This window comes from Myotis yumanensis, unplaced genomic scaffold (genome assembly GCF_028538775.1).
Source record: "Myotis yumanensis isolate MYYU_CA2020_CCGP unplaced genomic scaffold, mMyoYum1.0.hap1 SCAF_12, whole genome shotgun sequence".
Lineage (NCBI taxonomy): Eukaryota > Metazoa > Chordata > Mammalia > Chiroptera > Vespertilionidae > Myotis > Myotis yumanensis.
Window position 1 is genome coordinate 51341626 of NW_027223763.1, and position 20358 is coordinate 51361983.

At 38.3% G+C, this 20358-nt stretch overlaps 1 protein-coding gene and 1 pseudogene across 25 annotated transcripts in view; both read right to left on the reverse strand.

Annotated features, from left to right (window-relative positions):
* The window catches only part of PTPRD (protein tyrosine phosphatase receptor type D), a 2083672-nt gene that overhangs the window by 559842 nt on the left and 1503472 nt on the right, over positions 1 to 20358 (reverse strand). The window lies entirely within an intron of this gene.
* LOC139020544 (large ribosomal subunit protein eL34-like) lies at positions 7531 to 7883 on the reverse strand (annotated as a pseudogene).

Here is a 20358-nt window from a genome sequence, read left to right on the forward strand (position 1 = left end):
TGAAACACACTGGGGAAGCTCAGTGGGAAGGAGTGGTTGGTGGGGGGTGGGAAGAGATTAACCACAGAATATTTATGCATATGTGCATAACCCATGGATACAGGCCTTGGGGGCACAGGTGCAGGGTGGAGGGAATCAATGGGGAAAAAAAGGGAACATTTGTAATACGTTCAACTACGAAGATACATTTTTTAAAAAGAAGGAATGAGAGCAGTTATCTAGTTGCTGCAGGTTAAGAAGAAATTTCAGCCAATGAATTAAGAACTTTCTAAATTCTGTTGGTAAAACTCTACCTAACAATTATTCATTTCTCCAGTTCACTCTGTCTACTTAGACATAATCACATATAATTGCAGTTGTAATACAAATAAATAATATAATAAATAATAATATAAAACTAAACTGTTTTGCATGCTCACAACTGTAAAGCTACTTTTTGCCTACTCTTGTGTGTGTGTGTGTGTGTGTGTGTGTGTGTGTGTGTATTTTCTCAAGGCAATAATTTCTCTTTAAAAAGCAATGAATTTAAATGAAGAAAAAGACTGAAAATTCTAGTTTGGTCATATTTTTATAGTTGAATCGAAATGATTAATAACCAAATCTAGCTCTTCTCCAAAGCACTTAGACACAATTGATGCATTGAAATAAGAAAGAATATGAAAAGGGACTACAACAGAGCCTATAATTCCCAACAAGCTTCTCTGTCTTCTGATGAAGATAATCAGTAAGTAGATCACCAAGGCATCTATTAATCACTGTCAATTTTGAGCAAGTGGAGGTTCTGATTGGCTCCTCACAAATGGCCAGCTGCTAAAGGAAACTAGAGAACCTGTGGAAACAAAATCTTTCCTTCACTAAAATAACTACCAGTTAGAGGGACAAAACATCTTTAAGTAAAAGGAGAAAGGAAATAAATTGTAAAAAACAAAATGTGTAGATTCACCAGACAAGATATTAGCTTGTGAGCACTAGTAACATTTATCGCAGCGTTCTAGAACAATGCAAAGAAAAACTGATGTAAGAAAATTAATATACATAATAAAGCATTGTCTCACATCACAGCACATAGCCTTCTCTGGTGCACAGTATCATGGACTATATTTACCTATGTATATTTCTGCTTGCATGTGTGTATCATGTTGCTCTTAGCAGGAGGACTTTGAAAAGGTCAGTATCTATGCTGTAGGGTAAGGCAGAAAGAGCTAATACTAGCAAAACGTTGATGGTTTCTTTAATGTATCTATTATTACTAGTTGACAATGTTTAAGTCTTTCCAAATTCGTTATCTAGGTATTACGTTTTAACTTTCATTTATTAAATAAGGCATTATAGTTCTTGCTAAGTTTTGTATCTGAGAACTAGGAGCTTTCAATCTAAGAATAAATGTTGGCTGCAGAAATATTTGATCTTGATAGTCAAGTGATTCCAGGAGCTCCCTTTGTCATTCATTTCATTCTTCACCCTCCTTTTAACCCTTTGCACTCTGAACCATTCTGGACATTGGCTACCAGCTACTCGACGCTACTTTGTGGGGGAAACGTGTATTTACAGACCCTCGTATTATTTAGTATAATTTTGGAACCAAGTAACGTATTATAATGATATTGGACTTATACGAATTGGGTGACATCGAGGAATGTATATTTGCAAAAAAACACAATATTTTATTGTTTATAATTTTGTACAGTATGATAAGTTTTGTAACACTCCCCAATATGCATTGCAGGCTGATTAGTGCATGTTTGACAGTAATAAGTGGTTTGACGCCTGCCACCAGGTGTTTTCCTGTTAGAACACACAATGCAGTCCCGTTTTCTTTGTCCCACATCGGGAATATGTAGTTTATTGTTTAATCCGACACAAAACCCGCTGGCATTTCTTGTATATATCTTAGTAATTTTACGATATTTTGATTTAATTTCTTGTGCCATTTCAAGATAAAACTTCAGGGAAACATGCATGTCTCAAAAAGTTGCGTTGAAATAACTCAGTTCCCCGTAATCACTAATAAACTGCAATGTCCCCTGAGAGGGGACATCCGAGTGATATGCTAGAATTCAGTGGAGTGCAAAGGGTTAAAAATGATGGTGTTTTCAGAGAATATACCAGACAGCTTTGCTAAAAGCACTTTTGGACGTCACTTCCCAGACCTCGGTTAATGGATATGAGGTGAAACAACCTAATTGTCTTTCCCATGTGCTTGGGATTGGAGCACAGCAATTCCAGTCTGTCTTTGGGCATGAACTTGGGAGGTACTCGGGGCTTTAATGTGTACAGAAAAGGGGAAGACTGCTGGGGAGGCGTAGAGAGACTGGGATGAGAAACCATGTAGTCTCAGAATGAGAAAGAAGAGATGGAGAAAGAAAGAATCTCACTTGGACCCAAAGAACTTTCCAGGCCTTGCATGGCCCCTTGTATGGCCTACCTGTACTTCTTGTACTCTTCTGTCATGAGATACTGTTGGAAGTTTTCAATAAATTAATTTTCTGCTACTCCTCAAAGTAAGTTTGTGTCATCTGCATCCCAACGATCTACTGTAAGACACTTGAGATATCTGAAATTAAAACCAAGTTATTTGCTTATTTACTCACTCTTTCCCATCTATCTATCATCTATCTATCTATCTATCTATCATCTATCTATCTATCTACCATCTGTCATTTCGTATTGGTAATAACCATATCTCTGTGGATACAATTTACTTGGCTAGACGTTGTTTAGTTTATGCTTATTATAACTGTGAAGTTGTCACTTGCAGGTTGAATTATTAACAAAAAAGCTTTTTTTTAATTGGGAAAGAACAGTCTAACCCTAGTCCCTGAAGTGTGTGTGGCAGGTGGGGGTGGGGGATTGTTGTGTATGGTGGGTGGCAGCATGTTCACTGAGCAAACAATTAGGAGGAAGAATAAGGTGATCTTTCAGTAGGTACTCAAACTGGAAGTTATTCTTTTCTTCTCAAACCAGGAAGAAAAGAATCTCTGAAGCCATTCTTGGTATTTGGGAAGAGAGCGATACAATTCCAAACCGGAACAAATTTATTAAGTATAAAACTGTAATAGAACTATAGGTACTTGATTCTCTTTTAGGTAGTAATTCTCTCTGAGTTAAAGCCTGAACTTGCTCACACACCCTGATGACTGCTGTGCATATTCGCTCAGCATATGTACTTGAGGCGCTACTTTAAAATGCTGATTCCTGGTATTTTTCTCTAGACTTATTGAATCTGAGTGTGTGGATGTGAGGTTCATGAATCTGTATTTTAAAAAAAGTGACCCCTTGACATTTTGATGTAGTAAATCCAGCCTGGTCTTGGGGAGGCACTGTTTTATGCAACTGATGTGTGAGCTTTGGTAGAACTAGAGTCCGAAGTGTATAATGTACAAAAGCGAGATGTGGATCTACAGCTGGACAAAGAAGAAGATGGAGCATACTCAGAACAATTCGAGGGAAAGCTGGCCAAGAGCCAAGACAGATACAAACCCAGCCGCTCTTCGCTATGGGGTAATCACTGCTAAACCACCGAGAAGGGATTGGTAGTTCACATGAGATTCGTACTCTAAACTATTATCAGATTATTCATAGATAGTATACTATTTTAAATCTTTATGTTAGTACTTACTTAAAACCATGTATTTGTGCATTACATTTTTCTCAACTCTTTTGTTTTTGTTTTCTCTATAAACTCCAGTGTTAATATATGCATATGTTTTTGCTATTGTTATAAAAATCTTCTGAAATGGGTGGATCTAATTGATAGTGTTTTTTTTATCAACATCAAGACTTTCAGAAGAGCTAGATCAATGAAGCTCATTCCTTACACAATGATCTCTAAGGGGGGATATTCCTTTTCTATGCTTTACCTTACACACACAGAGGCACACACACACCAACACACACACACAAGTTCACACAGAGAAGCACGCCCACAGACTCACACACACACAGTGGCACACACACAACACACACAGATATACACAGCCCTTTACTAGAACCACTTACTTTCTATGAATAGAATAGAAAGATTACCAGGAAAGTTCTTACTTCGTAACAAGAGTCAAAATAACATTCAGTATCCTAGATAGCTCTCAATTATTATCTTTGCCATCAACTTCATGAAATTGATTCAGAAGCCTAATAGGTAGGTATGAGAGTTGGAATGAGAATGATCACTTGTGCCCAGCTCTTGAACTCCTAGATGCTTTTTTAATTTAGAAATTGCATATAGCCATTTAAAATAATAACATGGCTTAGCAATCTTAAGTCTCTTTGAAACAATAACAAAACATAGGCAATTTTTCCAAATGTTGTCAGTCTCCTTGATACCTACTGAGGAGTAATGAAAGCCAAGACATGTGGCCCTACGTGCCAGAGGGATGTAATCGCCTTCTCATGGAGGCCTTGGGTCCTTTAAGACAATGCAGTGGGGCAGATGTGGTTTTTAATCCTGCATTTTTGAGCAAGGCATTGCAAAATTCGGAAGCTGCAGTCTATATTTGAATCCTCCAATTGTTTTAATTAAAAAAATCTTTTAAACTGCATTATGCCATACGCATAGTAAAAAGACTGAACTGCTTATAAGTCATTATCATTTATAAAGAGAAGAGAGTCATTTTCTAAATTTGGAACAGTAGAATATTTTAATTTTATTATTATGTCTACTATTTGTCTTAATAAGGCACAGTCCCAGGGGCCAAAGCTACTATTAAATCCAGCACCTCTCTCATCACTCTTATGATTCAGTGCCTTCTCAGAAAGGGAGTTCCTTTAAGTAAGTCTATAGTACTGAGAAGGATTAACATTGGCAAAGTACCAAGCAAACACTTTTCATTATTTCACTAATGCAAAAAATGTTCCTAATCCCCTCCCCCGCAACAAGCAATGTTTCAATCCTGTATTCACTGGACTTCTATTAGTGTTCAGCTCTCTGCCTGGTACAAGGGAGGTAGAAAAAAAATGAAACAGACAAACAAACAAACAAAAACAAATCTAGTCCTTAATGGGATAGAAAGAGGAACCATTTATTAGGTGCTTCCTATGGGTCGAGTTCACTGCTCAGTGCTTTCAGCATATTGTGTCATTTTGTGGAATTCAGAGTTTATTTGGAGGGCAAATGCATCCTTGTAAAAATCAGGAATCATAAATAGTACTTACATTTTACAGACCTTGTCAGCCCCTTGCTCTTGTTTTAGTTTCTCACCACCTCAACTCCCTAGACAGGTGGGTCTATTGAGGACTCTCCTTCATTAGCAAACTCCCCAACTCCTCTCTTGTAATTGCAGAACTGATCTTGCTTGGGGAAAGACACTCTAACTGACTCCTTGCTCCATTCCACCATTCATCCCCACCCCACATTCAGTAGGACATAGCATGAGTCAGCCACCCCAGATGTGAAATAGGGCAGAACATATATTTCTTGATATGTTTTTCTGATTTCTTTTTTTTAATATGACAGTACTTAGCATTAATGAAATTTCAAAAAGCTGGACAACCTGTTTAGATCTTTGAAGCTATTCTTTATGAAATGATTGCTATTTGCTTATGTTGGTGACAGTGGTGGACATGAACACTGTGACTTGCAGGTTGCAAGTGTTATATTCCCTAAATCCTTTAAGGCATCCTGAGAGTTCAGGCCATGAAAATAAAGCAACTCTTCCTGCTCAGTCGTCTTATGACCATTTAAACAGTGGACTCTCCCAGGTTTCTGTCCTTGTCTAATTCTCTTCTTACACTACTTCACCTTTGAGTAATCTCATCTATTCCCTGGTTCCTATTACTTCCTATGTGATGATGCAAAGTCTTCAACTCCAGTCTGAGGCTTTTTCTTGACACTCAGACCCACACATACAATTATGTATTGGCCATCTCTCTACATAAAAGGGTAGTGTAGGATGGAAATGAAGAGATTGGGGAAAGCACATTCTACTTGCCTTCATCTCCCAGGTTAAAAAACATGCCAATATTAGAAAGGTGAAAAAGTCAAGAGTACATAAATTCACCTACATAATTTCTGAAGCATAAGACACAGCTCTATTTGTTACGACAGGATAAAAAAAAAGAAAAAAAACAAGCAAAACACCCATCACTACAACATTTAGGTTATCTGTGCTCTTTGTGAAAGAGAGAAACATGGATGTGAGAAACATCACTGGGTTGCCTCCTGCATGTACCCCAACTGAGTATCAAACCCACAACCTAGGTATGTGCTCACAAGCTTTTGGTGTACCGGACGATGCTTCAACTAACTGAGCTACCCAGCAAGGGCCAAGGTATTTTGTATCTACATCGATATCCGCAAAGATCACAAACTAAACACAATGTATGTACTGTGTCTAAGACAGTAGTAGCTTGGATGTCATCCTCTCCTTTCCCTTTCCTTTACCTCACACATTTAGCTACCAAGTTCTATTCCTCCCACCTTTAAAGATCTCTCATATTTCTTTCTTGCCCTCCCCACCCTCACTATTAAAGACTACTGCCTTACTTCAAGTCCTCATCAATGTACTAACTGTTCTATTGAAATACCTTTCTAACTGATCTGCTTACGAATGCATCCCTCTTGGTCCATTTTTATAAGATAGACTAATAATTCAGTTTAGTATATTTCAATGACTCTCTCCTTTTCAAGCTAAAACCCGAACTACTAAGAATGACATAAAATGGACTGCAGGACTGGCCCTGCTATAAATTGAGAGCTCTGTTTCTGCCATGCCTCCCCTCACACACAAAATCAAGTCATTCCCATGCTTCTTGCGGGCCCATTAACATGACATGCCCTTGTTCATCAAACTGCTTTTGCTCAGGCGGCATCATCTGACTGGACTGCATTACCTTGTCCCTGCACCAAGTCAGCTTTTACATGTCCTTAAAAACTCCTTTCAAATGTTCCTTCCTTCCTCTGGGAAGCCTTCCTTGACCAAGGCAATCTCAATGGGTTTTCCCTCCCACAACTTGTTAGAGTAGCATGCTGACCTCAATAAAAATAATAGTGCTAGTAGTCACAATAGTAAAAGTTAATAGTTACTGAGTGAAGGCTAGGTTCCATCCACCATGATAGCATGTTGATAAATTTTGCCTTGTGGTTTCTAATACTTTCTAGAGAATGTCTGTCAACTTGATCATTTCTCCCATGAGACTCTGAGCTCTAAAAAGGAAGGTTCTGTGCCTTCCTGAATGTTTATGTATCCTCAGAGCCTAAGTCAGTGTCTTACTTACTAAATGACTGAACGTTCTGAAAGGCTGTGATTATGTTCTTCATGGAAAATGTCCAGATTCTTTCTACTGGAAACAATCACTCGGAGACTGAATCCCACGTTGGCAGGGTTTGCATTCTGTCCTTGCTTACATTAAATATCTGCAGGTATATAACTGGGCTGCCCATCCTGCAAGCTATGCAGTTAGTGAGTGGCTTTATCATCCTTTCTGACACTATCTCTCAGCAGCTGCCAAAATCTTTGGAATTCAAGTTTGGGTTTTTGGGGGGTTTTTTTGAGATTTTTGTTTTTATTACTCAGAAAAGCTTCCTTTTTAAATTTATTTAGCTTTCTGACTCTGTGCTTGTGCCTTCAACACTTTCACAACAATTTTCTGCTCCTCAATAAGGAAAGCATGCTTGGTCCTGTCACGGGCACATTTAGCACACATGGACCCACCATAGGCCCTCCTGATGTGTTTTTTCATTTTAGACAACCTCGTTAGAACTTCAGGCCTCACAGCAGGAACTCCGCGAAGTGGCCTGGGCACACACCACATGCAGATTTTGGTGCTTTCCCCACCTTCTTCGTATAAAGGAAAACACTTCTATTACCAGGGGTTTGGGACAGTCTGGCTTTGTTAGAGGCTGTATTGGAGGACAGCCTCCGACGGCATGTCAAAAGCTGGACCATGGTGAAGACCTAAACTGAAGTCATCTTCCCTGGAAGAGGAAAAGGAAAGCTTTTGCGAGGTCAAAGGTGAGGAATTCAAGTGTTAATGTCATTCAAATCTTCTCTTTCTGGTATCTACAAATTTAAGTATTAACACTATCTGAAGTAAGAAACACCATTTAGGCCCACAAAAGAATGACAAATTGGTTTTGATTTCTTTCCTTTAGAACATGGAATTTTAGTGCTCAAAGAGAGCAATGCAATCATGTCACCCAATCTCTATCCTCTCTCCTTCCCCTATTCCCTCCCTCCCTCCCTACCTCCCTCCCTCCCTCCCTCCCTCCCTCTTTCCCTGACCTCTTCCTTTTTTAATGGAGGAGACTGAGGTCCAGAGAAGTATGAATGATTTTTTCAAGGTCAGAGAGCAAGTTAGTAGCTACACTTAGATCACCTCTTAAGAATAAAGAAACAAGACAAAATTGCAATTTAACAACTTGAAGCAAGTATCCTACCATACTCTCCCCCCGCTTTTAAGATATACTTTGATATTGGCTAGTCTTTTTCGTGAAAGGGCTCTAGAGTAACATCCAAATGATCTTTTATTCCTTTGTTATATCAAGTTAAAGCTTTTATTCTGAATGATTTAAGGATGGGCTGCAGCATACATAAATATATTCATTTTTATCACTGACACCAAAAACATGCCTCTCAAGTTCACAGGGAAAGAATGAGTTGAATCAGTTTTCTGAAGCATGTGACTGATTTCCAGTGAGCTAATGGATACCTGATGTAGTTATTCTAACTTAATATATTTTTTAATGCATCTAACTGCAGGCATATTTGGCTCAGAGCCATCACCTGATGTGCTACTTCTCTGTCTTTCAGCCAAGTCTATTTTTGTGCTTGATACATTGACATCAGAAAATTCCAGGGGGTTATTGGGAGATAAGAACTTCATACTTGGTAGAATTTTGACCATCTGTAAGGGGAAAAAATGTGATGCAAGCTTGGCTCTTAAATGTCCCTACCATTAATGGTCAAAGCTTTAAATACTTTAAAAATCGTACATTACAAACCTAGGATTCCTTGTGGCAAGTTTTCTACATCAATGTTAAATAGGTGGACATGGTTGAGTCTTTGCATTTCAGGAGGAGAATGTTTCTTTAGCAGGTGAAGCAGAATTGCAAAACTGCGAACAGAGGTGAAAGATTTGGGCCGAAAGCTTCAGATGAAAAGTTTAAGGAAGGTCAATGATTTTACATCTTGTCTCCTTTGGCCCCAATCACCATCTAGCCTCCTCTTCTGACCCCCAGATGTGTGAATGGCTGATGATGAACTAATGAGAAAGGAAGAGAGAACTGGTTACAAATAAAAAATTTTTTGATTGAGAAGATAGGCTAATATAGAAAAACAGCTGAAAGACAAAAAGGTTTGTGGTGCTAAGAGATTCACATAAAAATAGCATATAATAAAGAGAAGGCTCAATCCTCTAAATTGAGTTTCAACTTGAACTACCCAAAATCAGGTCCAAAAGATGCCAAGTTTAGCTGGTCCCCGTCTTTGAATTAAAATATATGGGGAATTTAAGGTAGTAACAAATAACAGATATTGAAATTATTATTCATCTTCAAGCCACCAGAATTATACTGAGATGGCGATGAGACCCGAAAAAGGAATACTTCTTTCACGTAACCAGCTCTATCTTTGCTGGGAGCCCTGGGGGAGAAGGCATTTGAAAGTCTACTGTTTGTTTCACTTGGGAAACCCTGGTACCGAGAAGTTGCATGAGGCTTAATGCTGTATGAAATGAGAAGCTAGAAAATGATATTTTTCAAAAACTGTTCCAAAGAGCAGGATAATCAGTCTTACTCTGAGTAATTTATTCCTCTTCTCATAATTGTTCTTTCTCTTTCTTTCCAAAAGTAGGTAAACAATTTCCCTTTGGGGTTACATCACCAATTTGAATAATGATACACAGTCCCTGTGTCTGCAAATATTGCTGGAAGCCTCAATACACAGAGTGAATCATAAACCTTTTTATATCAAAGTTCTGATAGATCTTTGGTGGGGCCAGGCTCTTGGCTACATGGCTTGACATTTCACTCCATCAACTCCCAGAGATGTGTTTGTTATTCCCTCTGCTTCTGACACATCATCAAGAATGACAGAAGGCTTCTTCAAATCAATTGATGGAAGGTTGAGAAGAAGAGAACTTCCACACAGGTAGGGCAAGATTAGGTTTACAGTTGTAAGTGAAACAGTTTATTCTTGTATTATTATTAGTTGTTAATTATTGTATCATTTTCCATAAGAACAACTGTAAACCTACATTTTACCCCACCCTGTATAATTTCTGAACTATTCAATTGTGTAAGACAAGTAATTTAGTGTTTGGTGTATGTGGCAATTAGAAATGTCTTAGTTTTCATTAGTTCATCTCTGAAAGAGTCTTGCTGTGAGGAACTAGAAAGTTCCACTTAATGTTTACATGGAATATGAACTATTACTAAGAGATAGTGTGGACGAAAGGGGCCTCATGCTAACCTGACAAGCTCAGGGAAGACCTGCATGGTGGTCTTGCAAACTCAGAGACCTAAAGTAACCACAAAGGAGGGTCTGAAATTAAACTTTAATTAAAAGCAGTTATGGTGGGTAGTTACATCCTAGGCTGGTATCTTCACTGACAAGGTCAACCTTTAAATTAATTGAGCCTACCTGTCCTTTTGCATCTATGATAACATATCCTGGGTAACTCATAACTTCCCTTTTTCCGGACCCCTTGGGGCACAACCTAATATACCCAGGCGTGTTATCAGGTTAATTGTTGACTGTTGGCTATCCTGCACCCACCTAAGTATGTGTCTATCATTTTACTTTTTATCCAATCCCAGGGATTTCTGCCCCCACCCCCCTTTGCTTTCTCCCACGTCTCTAATCTATCACCAATGGATTTCATGTAACACACCTATGTCCCCTCCTTTGATTGCAATGTATAAAAATAAATGAAAAACTGCCATTCTCTGGAGCATTATCCTAATCCATTGAGATACTGCCTTCTGACAATTATTGACAGTTTGGCTCAGATAAACTCAAAAATTCTTTACAATTTTGAATGTTTTTACGTTAACAATAGAAATGGAGATATTAAGCTTAATTTCACATGCTTGTAAAATATTCAAAAGCATGTGATAACACTGCTTAATTGTAGAGGTCAGTTCTAACACACAGTTATATGTTTCATAAGACCTCAGTTACAATCAATTTATTGCTAGACTAGAGGCCTGGTGCACAAAATTCATGCACTGGGGGGGGGGGGGGGGTGTCTCTCAGCCCAGCCTGCACCCTCTGTAATCTGGGACCCCTCAGGGCATGTTGGACTGCTGGTTTAGTCCCGATCCCACAGGCAGTCGGACATCCCTCTCACAACCCAGGACTGCTGGCCCCCAACTGCTCGCCTGCCTGCCTGCCTGATTGCTCCTAACCGCTTCTGCCTGCCAGCCTTATCACCCTTTAACCACTCCCCTGCCATCCTGATTGACGCCTAACTGCTCCCCTGCTGGCCTGATTGTCCCCAACTGTCCTCCCCTGCAGGCCCAGTCACCCACAACTGCCCTCCCCTGCCAGCTTGGTCACCCCCAACTACCCTCCCCTGCTGGCCTGATCGCCCACAACTGCCCTCCCCTGCCGGCCACCTTGTGGCGGCTATCTTGTGACCACATGGGGGCAGCCATATTGTGCAAGGGTGTGATGGTCAATTTGCATATTACCTCTTTGTTATATAGGATATTCAAATGATAAGGTTAAACATATTAAACATGGGACAATTAAAAATGGTTTCTTGAAAAGAATGCCCTTTGGAATCCACATTAACCTAAGGGAATGAACAATTAATAATAATAATGGTACTGAGCAACTTGGATTTTACGAATACATTTTTATAAATTCATCTAGTGAGAGGGGCACTTTTTTTGGGTTCATTTATTTTTGGTAACAGGTAAGAAGTAAAATAGTTGCATAGTTGTTGCCTACATGACTACTTCCCAAAGGCATATATTCTTTCTAGTATTAGAGAATAGAGATAGTGGCATTTCTTCTTCATCATAATTTATTGGCTACCTGAGAAAAACGTCCATTAGCTCTATTATGTTGAATAACATCTTAAAACAATTTGAGACAACTATTGTAACATTATAATCACATTATAACATCACATTAACTATGGAAGCGTAGGATAAAATAGTCAAGAGATATATACAATTTACATTTAGTCTTATACAGAAAAGTGTTTAATTTCATGTAAGGTCACATCAGATTTCCTTTCCTATAAAGCCACATTTTCAGAAGCACAGTTTGAGTATTATCAAAATAAACAGAGAATAGGTTTTCAAGTTACCTATGCCCATTCATAATTGCCCTTGTTCATCCAGGTGACTGTTATACACCAGTTCCAGCATCGTGCATTATGTCTTTCCATCTCTCCTCTCTGTGTAACTGAGGGTCTGGTGTTTATAGCAATACCAGTCCCTCAGAGGGGCCCTGTTCCTTTTTAGCTCTAACTCTGTACATGTGCTGCTTGAAATGTCCCTCTCTAACCTTGACTTCTCTCCCTTGCTAATTATTCAAGACTCAAAGTAGCATAATATATAAAGATTTGAACGTTGGGACCCTCCTTCTCCTTTCCTTAAAAGATTACAATTAAATGACTGTGTTTTTGCTTTGCTTCTCTGTTTTGTTTTGTCTCATTCTAGCCATTGTTTTAGAATACATGGAAAGAGAATTGAAGGGTCAAAATAATCTCATGGCTGTCTTGAGTTAATCTATTCTCTGATTCAAATGGTAAGTACAAACTTAAATCTGTATTTTCCACTGAAAATTAGGTCAATTTTCACTCATTCATTTCCTGAGTTTCCATTATGTTTTGGTGCTGTGGAGTATGTGGATGAGAGAGATATTAAAGATGCAAGATCTATGAATGTTGGTGATTAATTGGATTTTGGAGGATAGAGAGAGGATAAATACATTAAAAACATAGTCAGGACAGCTGTGCTAGGTGAAATATGGTGCCATTTACTAAGATACATAATACAGGAGGCACAATATATAATAACCACATAATGCATATAGTAATAATGCAGCCCAAATCTGCCCCAATATTAAAAAATCTGTCCTGTTGGTTCATAAGTATTCTTAAAGTTGACAATATTATGTCTTGATTTATGGTTTGGGAATATATTTACTATATTATTTAGTATAGCACAGTAGCAGTTAGGTACATACTGTTTCATAATGGCAAGTCAGTAAAATGCTACTTTTTCATCTGAGAGCATTTTAGTGAAGGACAAAGATGAAGGCTGTTAGCATGACTTTTCTCACAAAGGGTCCACTATGAATAAAAAAAAATTACTATTACTCTGAAGATTCTAATCTCTCCCCAAGACACTGACTTCTTTCGGGACAAATTTTCTACAAAGCAAATTTGAGCTAAGCTTGTCTAAGCTTTCAGTAAAGATATTAGCTTAGTTAGCATATTAATTAAGACAAGTTCCAATGTCCTCTTCCCTTTGTTGCTGTATAATAATTATATGCTCAACATTTGTCCAGGGCAGTTCCATTACATAGAAGCTATCCAACTGAGATTGCTGGTACTCAGTTCTGCCATGAAAGTACTGCAGTATGTTAAGGATTCCTGGCCATCAGCTACTTTATTTACTTTTGGACTATGTAATTGAATTTTGATTGTACATTATGTGATTAAGGATTTAGAATACTTCAAGGTCCTTTGGAATCTCTTAATGGGTATAATAATGTTACTACTACACATGCTGATGATTTAAGCCTATCTTTTATTGCCACTGGAAGTCTTTCTTATTCCATTAGAATGGAGATACTTTCCCTTATTGCCTTAATTTTATTTTTTAGCTACTCTGTTTAAGAGAGGCCTAAAGAATATATGTTAATTTACATATTTTTTTCCTAAGGAAAACCCCAGGGTTTTTTAAAGAACAAAATAATGATAAAAGATGAAGTGAAGAGTTTAGGAGGACTATCACTGGGATAGTCTTCAACACCTTCTTTCAGTTCTGTGTTCTGCATTGCTGGCAATGAAGAAAATACTCAGAAAAAAATTTAAAGGTGTTAAAGTTACTCCTCAAAGACTTTTTGGATTGAGATAGGAAATAAGTATATCAACCAGATAGGTAGGTAAGTGGACAGACAGACAGATGCATACACTTAACTTCTATTTGAAAGATAAGAAATTCTGTAACATTTAATGTAGCTCTATCATTTACTGTGACCAAGGAATATTTTCCCTCAATCATGAATAATGAAAATAATATTTATAGAATTGACTGAGATAATACATTATATTGTCTTAGCTCTTCATCTATATAGTTATGTGTAATACATGCATATAACACACACACACATACACACACAACCCTGTTTATTCCCAGATGTGTCTGCACTGCAAATCTTTCCAAATATAATTAAAGCCAATCTGAAAAAAAATCTTTATTTCTTTTCTATTGTAAAGAATTGTGGAAGACAGCTAAAAATATTTTTATATTTCACTCTAAAATGCTTGATCATTTGAACAGGTTAATTAGAAACTAAAGCAATTAAATGTGATCAATACTAATGATGATATAGACACTGAGGGCCACATATTGGCATACCCAGGGATAGTCTTCCTAAACTCTTCATTTCTTCTTCTTTTATCACTGTTCTTTTCCTAAGAAAAACTGTAGAGTTTTCCTTAAGAAAAAAATTTAAGTTAACATATATATCTTTGGGCCGCTTTTAAACAGAGTAGCAAAAAATATAAATCAGAATAGGCCAAAGTATTAGTGCTTTAAACTTAACTCAAAACTGTAGTTCTGTATTTGACAAATTACACACAAAAACTTGCATCCCCAAAAAGGATGTTGGATTCTTGTAAAGGCAAATGTGTAGAGTCTATAAAATTCCCTGTATCCCAATCCCAGCCCATTAAGAGCGAGGGAGGGGGAACCTCTGAATTCACCTCCAGGCTATATGCATACCCTGAGAGCTTGCTTTGCATTTACTAGTTTCTCCCAAGACTACATTTTACTCCTCACAAATTCAGTCACTGACCAAGGCTCTTTGAAGATCTCTATATCTAATTCTTCAGCATCTCACGCTGCGTTAGGAACATCATCAACACTCATAACAGGAACCTGATGCAGTGGCTGACCTGCTGGTTGGAGACCCTCCCCGTTTCCATTGCCAATACTTCTCAGTACCCTTGCGCCTTAGACAGATTCTGTGGTCTCTTCTCAAAACTACCACTGCAGAATATTCACAATAATGATAATGAAGAGGACGCTGTTCACCAGACCAACGTTTAGTGACCTATATTACTGCCTAGATTTAAATTTCCTTGTGCCCAGTTTATACTGGTGTCTAGTTATATTGATTATAAACCTTGGTTCCGCCGTAACTGGTTTGGCTCAGTGGATAGAGTGTCGGCCTGCGGACTGAAAGGTCCCAGGTTCGATTCCGGTCAAGGGCATGTACTTTGGTTGCAGGCATATCCCCAGTGGGCGGTGTGCAGGAGGTAGCTGATCGGTGTTTCTCTCTCATCGATGTTTCTAACTCTCTATCTCTCTCCCTTCCTCTCTGTAAAAAATCAATAAAATATATTTAAAAAAAAAAAATAAACCTTGGTTCCTAGGGAAGGGGTGGGAACTTTATGGGCTGAGGGCAAGATTCACATCTCAAACCTCAAGAGTGAAGAGTGTGGAACTTCACCTGACCCTCCCACCAGGCCATGCTGCTCATGCCCTTCATGCTCTCTCTATTCATAAACACCTCTAACAAACTAAAGTAAAATTGAAAAGTAAAATAGAATAAAAGGCTGCTGACATCTCTTTCCCTAAACTTGTAAAATCAACAAGGAAGAACTTATTAAAAGTTTCAATATACAACAAGAGGGGTATATGTGCAAATGTAAATAAAATTATACATGTATGTAAACATTTTTTTTTAAAAAAAATAGCTGGCTCTGCTAATTTGAGCTTCGAGGGCCTTGGGTAAGTAGCTTCATCTCACTTATTTCAGTTTTCTTGTTTACGAAATGAGGAAAATAATTCCTAGAGTATTGTTGTGAAGACCGAGTATGAATTTGGAAGCATAAATACAAAGTGCTATAGTAGTGAACAGTAATATATTTGGCAAAATAAAGTTAAAACAATTTTAAGAGAAAGTCAGTGAGTTAAGGTGATTAAAATACATTGGACAAGAACCCCAGCAAATGTAGGACTTGCTTAAGGGGCTTTAATTAACTGGACAATATGAAACAGGTAATAAAGGTGTTAATTTAACCTGCTGGCACTATTTTGATCAATTGCTGAAATTAGTATCTGGTGTCTACTTGCCCCATTGCCAGTAATATATTTTAACAACATAGTTTTTTCCCCAATTGCTAGATCAAAGCTGGTCTGATGAGGTATAAGTTACCTCTTCTGGCCCCGGCCCCTGCCTCCTGTTCCTACGACACAGAGTTACTGTTCACCTGGTTGGTGACATGGACATTAAAATTCAATTTGGTGCACAGAGAAGAGGACACTAGCCAGCCTCCATCGGCAGCCTGGGCTTGCTGTCAGTGATGGGATCAAACACATTACTCAACGTGATGAGGCACACATCCTCGGAGAGAAATTAAAATAACAGTGGTTTCAGATAAACTCTGAGGGAAGGCAAGAAAATTTCATCACCATTCTGAAAAGAACTACAATTTGATTAAACACAACACAACATACAACGGTCAAATTTTTAAAAAAAGAAAAGAATGGAAACTCAATTGGCTTCGGCAACTCTGATTTCCTTCTTTCTTTTACATTTTAGCTTTAGTAAAGTATAATTGGCTAACAAAATTGTAAGCTATTTAAGGTGTACATCGATGATGACCTGAGGCAAGCATATATTGTGAAAAGATTTCCCCATCCAGTGAATTAACACATCCATAACTCACATATCTTTTCCTTCCTTTTTCTGTTGTTTTCATTTTTGGTAAGAACATCTGAATTCCCCCCTCCCGGCAACCTCAACCATAAAGCATAGTGGTATCAATCATAGTCACCTAAACATCAGATCCTCAGGCCTCATTCACCTTTTAGCTGAAAGTTTGTACCTTTTTACCAACCTCTCCCTATTTCCTCCTCTTACCCCCAGCAACCCTTTTTTCTACTCTCTATTTCTGTGAGCGTGACATTTTTTGGAATATATTTTTATTGATTTCAGAGAGGAAGGGAGAGGGAGAGATAGATAGAATCATCAATGGTAAGAGAGAATCACTGAATGGCTGCCTCCTGCACACCCCACACTGGGGATCAAGCCCTCAACCGGGCATGTGCCTTGACCAGGAATCGAACCGTGAACTCTTGGTCCGTAGGTTGGTGCTCAACCTCTGAGCCATGCCGGCCGGGCTGAGCTTGACATTTTACAAGTGATTTCCTTCTTATGATTGTGCTTGATCAGCCTGTATATTTGGATTCTGCCCTCCAGTTTAAATTCATAATATGCCCTGGCATAGAACAAAATAATTCTTCACAAGGTCCAGATGAACTTCGAGAGTTCTGTGTTCTTTGTTCTGTTTTGTTTATGTTGACTGGGTAGGTGGCACAACACCTCAGCTAATAATCAATTTTCAGTTTCCTTTTTGACATAGTTTATATTCTTTCCATGGATCTTGAGGAAAGTGCTTTGCCAAAATAATAATAATAATAATAATAATAATAATAATAATGGCTTACATTTATGAGACAATTGCAATGTGTCAGATACTATTTTTAAGTGTTTTTCTTCTATCAACTCATCTACTCCTTTCAACTATGAGTTGCTATTGCTATTATTGCTGCTGGGCCAATTTTTAGTGTGCCGTCCAAGGTCATGGACTAGGAAGTTATGTCCAGATAGTTTTCCCAGAGAGACCAGACTCTTCTCTACCACGCTCATTCATCTTCAACAGTACTATTGGTTACGATTGGTGTTCACTGTGTGTGTGTGTGTTTTTAAGATAAATTGAATAATATAGCCCTTTCATGATTTTAACAGTGCAACGTTTTTTGGATTTAATTTATAGAACACCTCTGTGGTGACATAAACACATGTTATAAAGTAGCTTAGTAAGACCCATAATTTGTGCATCCTTCACAATTCCTGCTAGAGTAGATGCTCTCTGCTCATGGGATGAGTGACTCAAGAAACAACAAAGGGCCCTGACCGGCAGTTCAGTGGTTAGACCACCTGCCTGCACACCAGAGGGTCACAGGTTCGATTCCTGGCCAAGGGCATGTACCTGGGTTCCAGATTCCATCCCCAGCCTGTGTCAGGGTATGTGAGGGAGGCAACCGATTGATATGTCTCTCTTACATCTCTCTCTCTCTCTTCCTCTCCCTTCCACTCTCTCTAAAAATCAATGGAAAAAAATATCCTGGGGTGAGGATTAGCAACAACAACAAAAAGAAACAACAAACGATGACTAAAGCCACAGTTTGGGAATTTTGGGGAAACATAACAGATGACATGATAGGAGTAATACAGGGCACAGCAGATTCGGCTGGACAAAGGTTTCCAATTTGCTTGTGTGTTTGTTTGTTTTCTAATTTGAGCACTATTTGTGAGAATGATGGTAAGAATAGTGTGGTAAGACTTGTTTCTACCAAGGAGAGAAACTAATTGATAGATAAAAAATAGTAAGAGTGGCAACAATAATTTATGATATTAAATGTTGCATCATTATTTTCAAGACTACACTTCACCTAGAAACCACTTTCTATTATTTACATGAAGATATATAATCACCCCTACTCCTTGGTTCATAGCTTAATTTGCATGAGAGGCCTTAGTAGGAAAAACAGTAAAAATGTAGCTGAATTAATCATAAATAATAATCATTTCCATTTATATAACACCTTTGAAAAGATCCCTGGAATCTTGCTAACTTTTAAAACCATGCACCAGATTTCAAATGCAGAACATCCTGCTAATGCGATGTCGAGGTTACAAATTTAAACACATTGAGGTCAGCAAATGTGAGAGGTATGGTTCTCATTACAACATCATCTCACCCACATACGCATGCTTTATTATTTTTTTCTTAAAAACTCTCATTTAAGAGTGCAACTGCTACTGAAAATATTATGTCACCCGAAGTGTCTAGCATGAAAAATTGTAAACATTGTGGGATTGTTGTCTTTCATGTGTTGATATTTTGATCTATAGCATAAAATTGCTGCAAATTGAACTTTGATTTTTCCTCGGATCATAAACGCAATGAAAATGCTGATCTAGAAAGCAAATAAAAATTTGATCTGCTCACCTTGCTTATTTCAGTTTGTGCATTTCCTGAATTCAAGAATGAGTGGAGGCACAGAAGGGAGAGCCGTGCTGAAACTAACACTTATTGATTTCCTACTGTGGTTGAGACACAGTGTTAGGTGTTTCGTCAATATTAACTTATCAAGACTTACAACAATTCTAAAAACTAGCTATTGTTAGGTTTGATAGAGCAATTGAATTGGGAACTGGCTTTTCAGGTCATTTCACTATGGACATTCCTTTTGACCACATTTCGCTTGTGGTGACCACATTCCATTATCTCCCCTCCGGGTATGCATAAAGAAGACTCCGCCCAGAACAACGCCCACCAAAAGTGCTCTAAAAGCCACTGACTCCCCTCACTGGGTGCTGGAGCCATCCAGGCTCAGCCACCTGGTGTGAGGATGATCGAATAAATTTGTAATCCCTCACCACTCTGGCCTTGTGTGTTCCTCCTTCAGCAACCTAGCAGTTATTAGTATAACTGTTTTTACAAATGAGTAAATGGAGGCTCAGAGAGATTAAGTGACTTGGCCAGACTGAAGCTACTAATGACATGCAAGTCTAAATTTGTTAGTTTCTAATGCTATTCCCACTTTTTTCACTAGATTTGGGGGAGAGGGAGGACCTACTAAAGTATCTCTACAGGCTGCCTACCACTTCCTGAAATCAGGGTCTTAATTTAGAGATTTTGCATGTTTAGGAGATAGGTTGTAGAATTAAAAAAAAAACACACACACACAAGGACAAAATTTTAAGCACAAAGTTAAGATTTCTCCAATATATTCCTCACAATTGACATCCAGCATTTTAAATAAGAAGCATATGGAGAAGGGTATGTGAGTCCAGTTAAGGAGGAGGCTGTGGGGCAAGACCATCTGCTTGTATGCACCGAGCCAGGCACTTTCTGGGGGGAAAGGGGCATGATGCAGTTTATCAAGCGAGTTGTCGCTGTACTGGGGGAGGAAGGTTTTCTTATATGACAGATAGTTAGATAGACACTCTGTAATGAAAATGTCATGATAGCATATGGCATGATAGCACACATACTGTATATATACTGTATAAAACTGTGTACAATAAAGCATCCACATTTTTCTAATACATAGAACTATCCAGAATTTCCTTTTTAGAGCTAAGAAGACTCTAAAAG